The sequence below is a fragment of the Bidens hawaiensis genome, unplaced genomic scaffold, assembly GCF_021521415.1.
Source record: "Bidens hawaiensis isolate Kalapana, Puna unplaced genomic scaffold, B.hawaiensis_p1.1 tig00016940_1, whole genome shotgun sequence".
Taxonomy (NCBI): Eukaryota; Viridiplantae; Streptophyta; class Magnoliopsida; order Asterales; family Asteraceae; genus Bidens; species Bidens hawaiensis.
Genome location: NW_027492565.1, coordinates 480,410 through 486,165, shown reverse-complemented (window position 1 = coordinate 486,165; position 5,756 = coordinate 480,410).

The window sequence follows — 5,756 nt, the reverse complement described above, 5'->3', positions numbered from 1 at the left end:
GTGAAGAGTGCGTTTTTAAATGGGAAAGTTGATGAGGTTGTGTATGTTGAGCAACCTCCGGGTTTTCCTGACCCAGACTTCCCAGATCACGTATACAAGTTGAGAAAGGCGCTGTATGGATTACATCAGGCACCTCGTGCCTGGTATTCAACGTTATCGGACTACTTGCTCGAGAATGGTTTTGAAAGGGGTTTAATTGACAGCACACTGTTCGTGAAGAGAGACGGAAGCGACTTCCTACTAGTTCAAGTCTACGTGGATGACATCATATTTGCTGCATCAAAAGTCTCCATGTGTCAAGATTTTGAGGATGTCATGAAGAAAAGGTTCGAAATGAGTGCTATGGGTGAACTAACTTTCTTTCTAGGATTGCAGGTTGATCAGAAGAAGGACGGGATGTTCATTCATCAGACGAAGTACGTTCATGATGTGCTCAAGCGATTCAAGATGGAGGACAGTTCTCCATATGACACTCCAATCTGCGTCAATCACAAATTGGGCGCTGAATCAGATGGTGACGCAGATGTGGACCCAACTCTGTATCGGGCGATAATAGGTTCATTAATGTATTTAACTGCTTCTAGGCCTGATATAATGTTTGCTGTTTGTCTTTGTGCACGTTTTCAGGCAAATCCGAAAGAATCTCATTTGAATGGTGCAAAGAGGATACTACGGTATCTCAAGGGCAAGCCGAAGCTAGGGTTGTGGTACCCGAATGGAGGAGACGTGGAACTGATTGCTTATACTGATTCTGATTATGGAGGGTGCAATCAGAGTCGGAAGTCGACAACAGGAGGATGTCAGTTTCTCGGTGGAAGATTAGTTTCCTGGCAGTGCAAGAAACAGACGTCAGTTGCAATCTCAACATGTGAAGCTGAATATATGGCAGCATCCAACTGCTGTTCACAGGTTTTGTGGATTCAGCAACAATTGCGCGACTATGGTCTGAATTTCTTACTCACTCCTATTTTAATTGATAACACTGCAGCCATCTCAGTAATTAACAATCCCGTGAAACATAGTAAAACCAAACATATTGACATTCGTCATCATTTCATACGGGATTGTGCTGAGAAGAAAATGATTAAGATCGAAAAAGTCGATACGCTCGAAAATTTCGCTGATTTATTTACAAAAGCGTTTGATAAATCCAGATTTCAAAACCTAATTGAGCTAAACGGGATGATCAATCCCGAGTAACCATGCTTTTCTATTGTGTCTTAAAAAAAAAAAAAAAAAAAAAAAAAAAAAAAAAAAAAAAAAACGTCACTATTGCTTAAAATTAGTCGGTTACCTCAGTTTGATGGACATATCCACGGATATGTTTTGGTCCTCGTTTCTACTTAGAAAATGAGGGTCGCCATTAACCAGATGACTGAAAGTGACCGGGGCAGTTATGATGTGTTTTCTTTCTGTCGCTGAAAATTAGTCGGTCATACATAGTTAGAAGGACACATACCTGTATGTGGTCGGTCCAGTTGATCCATTGGATCTTCAGGATTGCCGTTTACCTGAAGACTTTGACGTGAACGGGGCGATTGAAGTCAAAATTTTTTATGGGAAATGAAATTACTTTTCAAGTCTATTACTTCGTATGAAGTAAATGTGCTATGTTTAACAGAAAGTTGATCCAACCTTGGAAAATGATATATATACTGATTGTGTGTGCTTAACTAGTGAAGTTATTAGGCTTAAAAGACTTTAGGACAGTCATTGTATGTCATGGTAATTTTTATGGTGCGTAAAAGTGTATGTGATATTAACTTAAATTACTCGATTTTACGTGGAAACTCCTTAAGAGTTTTGAATGTCTTCATGCATTTCTTTCCGAATGATAGGCAGAAAAGCGACTACCCAGTCATACACGAGCCCGTAAGTGTTCTTATTCCCGTGAAGAAAGCATTTCAAGACACTGCAGTGATCCAGATTCGGGACTTGCAGTGGTTTAGTACTCCGAAGTCTATAAGTATGTGTGGTTAAAAAAAAAAAAAAAAAAAAAAAATTTTAAGTACTTCTGAGTTATTGTAACAATCAAGACTTCTCAATTCTGGAGTAAGAAGAAAACGGGAAGCAGACAACGAGTATCTACAAGTTAATCAGACAATATGGGTCGAAGTCAATTCGGGGTGACTTGGGTATAGCCAAATACGCTTTGAGAATAGATAGAAGGCTTCATTATCTCTGAGTTGTTGCCCACTTAAATTTTGAGCTAAATTGAACCCTAATCCATATCACAGAAACGATGAAAACCATTTAAGTTATTTACATGCTTACAACCTGTTTCTCTATGTCATAATACGGCTAAACACGGATCTATATGACAGTCACGTAGTGAGTGTGATTCCTGTTAGGATCTTTTCTAAAAACATAGTGGTCCCTGACTAGACTGAAATTTGATCCCTTATTTCGTTAAAATTTTTATAAGTTTTTCCATTTTTGTAGTTGTATTATTTTATATCTGGTTACTTAGGCTTGATCATTTGTTTAACTCTTTATGAAACTTTCAAATGTTAATTGCAAAATGTTCAAACTTAAAGGGTTGATTCTGAAAATATAGGCGAAGTTGTTGAATCAGGCGAACTTGTGCTTAACTTCGCCAAGGCGAAGTTATCCTTAACTTCGCTTGACCAACTCTGACCCTATATAAGGTGATTTCTAAACAGTAAAATTCATAATAATATCAGCGAAATTGTTCTTTCCGGCGAACTTGTGAGTTGCTTAACAGTTATCTAACTTGGTTCGTTTAGTGCAGATATGGCTGCTGTTGGCGGTGCTGGTGGTGATGACGGTAATGATCAAAGACAGTTCTTTCCAGCGCATAACCAGTACATCATGTTAGACCCAGACGCAAGTGGCATGGAGGACTACAGGGAAATTATCACATTTCTCCTGCGCTCAAGGATCTTCCATGCGATCACGAATACCCTGCCTATTTCACTACCTAACATTGAAGACTTTTGGCAGTCGGTAGAGTATGATTGCCGGGTTGAGCCCCCGGTGATGCGAGCAACCGTAAATGGTCATGTTGTGCAGTTCTCTTCAGAAGATATACGGTTGGCTTTGCAGTTTGGAGAAGAAACGAGGGATGACCCAACGGAGTTCGTCGCTCCTTTTCGTGATGGGGCATTTCTCAGGATGGGTTATTCAGGTCCGTTGGGGGACACGCAGAGGAGAAAAGGATTTTTATTAGATCAGTGGCGCTTCCTAATGCACGTTTTGATCATGTGCATGTCTGGGAGGAAGGCAGGAACTGATGGAATGGGCACGACGATGCAGTCTGCCATGACTGCCCTGACTTACAACAGAAGATATTCATTTAGTCAGCTGATATTTTACGAGATTGATCGTCAGAGGAGGGCTGTGGCGCGTGAGCGATTTATTATGTATCCTCGATTCTTACAAATGATTCTCAATCATGTGGCTCCGTTGCTACCTCAGAGACGCCCTATTAGATACGTTGAATGTGTGAAGAAGCGTATCTTTGCTCAGTGTCGCACTTCTAGCGCACGAAGCAAGCCTGAGCTGCGTCCCAGGCATACTCCACTGTTCGGGTATCTTGTCAACCCGGAGTATGTTCCTGCTGGTGGGGACGAGTTCAGAGACCCAAGACCACAACAGGCGGCAGCACCTCATGCTGTATCAGCTGCGCCTGCTGTGCCTACTGCTGAAGACGTCGACCTTGATGCTGCTTTTAGCGGCCAAGGATTGTTTGATATGGATGTCTCGGGTTCTCAGGCCATGGATGTTACTAGAGCAGTTACTTCGGTAGCTGACTCCGATCTTGATGAGACATTTGCTGAAGCTAGACGATTGATGGTGTCTAGGGAGAGAACGATTGGGAAGAGGATGAGAACGGTTGACGACGATGACGAGGAAGATGATGAAGAAGAAGCAGTTCAGCTAGTGCTCAGACGTTCAAGAAGAGAACGGACATGTATGGGTTCGGGAGCTGGAGAAACTTCAAGGCTGGTACGTTTTGCTCCACCTGCCTTGTCTGGTATGTCTCTTATTCCTTCTACAGCACAGGTTACTGCCGTCCAGACGTCGACTCCAACAATTGTGTCTCTACCACCTCAATCGCTTACTCCATCGGTGGTAGTAGCACGATTTGTTGAGTCTACAGTCACTTCTACTACTGTAGGGTTACCAAGTGTACCACCTGCGGTCACTTCTGCTGCTGATGTCCCGCCAACTCCAACGCCTACTTCAGACTCCGAAAGGATAGCTTCACTAGAGCGGATCGTAGCTGAGCAGTCCAAGACTATTCAAAGCCTAGTGGAAGCAAACCAACTACAGGCCTCCCTCCTGGTCGAGCATGGGAAGATCATAGACGCGATGAAAGCGTTCTTGGCATCTCAGGGGGAGATGAGCTGTAGGGGAGATGAGTTGAGGACAAAACGGAGAGAAGATCATGACGATGATCCCAATGCACCGGAAGGTGCAGGTGGTGAGCTGCCAAGAACTTCTATAGCTCTTGGTACTTCCACAGCTGAGGGGGAGTCTACAAGCGCAGCTGGTGATGATGTGGTAGATATGGATGCTGGTGATGATGTTGATGATGTAATCGACGCGTTGAAAGAGCTAGATGATGATGATGATTTTATGCTTGAAGAAGATGTGCTGCCGAGTGATGAGATTGAGAAGATCGGTGAGCAAATTATTGTTGAAAATGTGATAGAAGAAGGGGAGATAGTAGATGAAGATATTGAACACGAGATTCCAGAGGTTGAGATGCCCGATATGGGTGAAGAGACAGTTGTGGAAGATACTGAATGGGAAGAGCAGCCGAATTGGAAGGAAGGTTGTGCTCAATGGTTCGTAAAGACGAAGAAACCGGCGGTCCCTAAAATGTTCAAAAAGAGTTACAATATTAAGGGATACGCTGAAGCAAAGAAAGGTATTATCTGCTTGATATATGATGAGCAGCTGCGGCTCTTCGTGATCAAAAGATATGACGGGATTCAGTACTTCAGGAGAACTTTGAGATCATTAAACACACTGCCTGAATGTGAGGTTAAAGACTTAGCCAGATTGGGGTTGATAAATCGAAGTGACAATAACATGGCTAGAGTCATCGGAAAGATCGTATGGAAAGAGAGCATTAAGGAGAAGAAGTTTGAGCTGCTGAAACCACAAAAGGGGAAACTTGTCGAAGACAAGGATAGAGGTTTGAGAGCTGATGGAAAGCCTTGGATGGTTATGAAGTATAGACCGATCCGGTGCCTTAAAGAAGTACCGATGAAGCTTATGCCCAAGGACGTGCTCAAAGACCTAAAATGGTGGTTCGTGGATTGTGAAACAGCGGAGGCGGTAATGGAAGATGAGGATGAACAAGAAGTGCTTAGGGTTTACGACCCGATGCATCTTGTTAATCTATCGCAAGCTGATCTGAAGATGCTCAACGAAAAGAAGATCTTCTACATTCCTGCTTGGAAGGATCAAGCAAGGAAATATCAAAGGGTGGTGTCGGTATGTGTTAGAGAAGGAGCGCACGCGTAAAGATACAAGATTACAAGACTCAAGCTTTGAAGATCAAGATATGAAGCTACTGCCAAGGGGGAGTCTGTTGGTACATGTATGTCAGTAGTTCATAGTCTAACGTTTGTAATCGAGTCTGTAATGTAATTATGTTTTTGATTATGTTTATGTTTATGTAACGAGCGAAGTTGTCAACAAGTTCGCTTAGGCGAACTTGTTGAACAAGCGAAGTTGTTAACAAGTTCGCTCAGGCGAACTTGTTGAACAAGCGAAGTTAT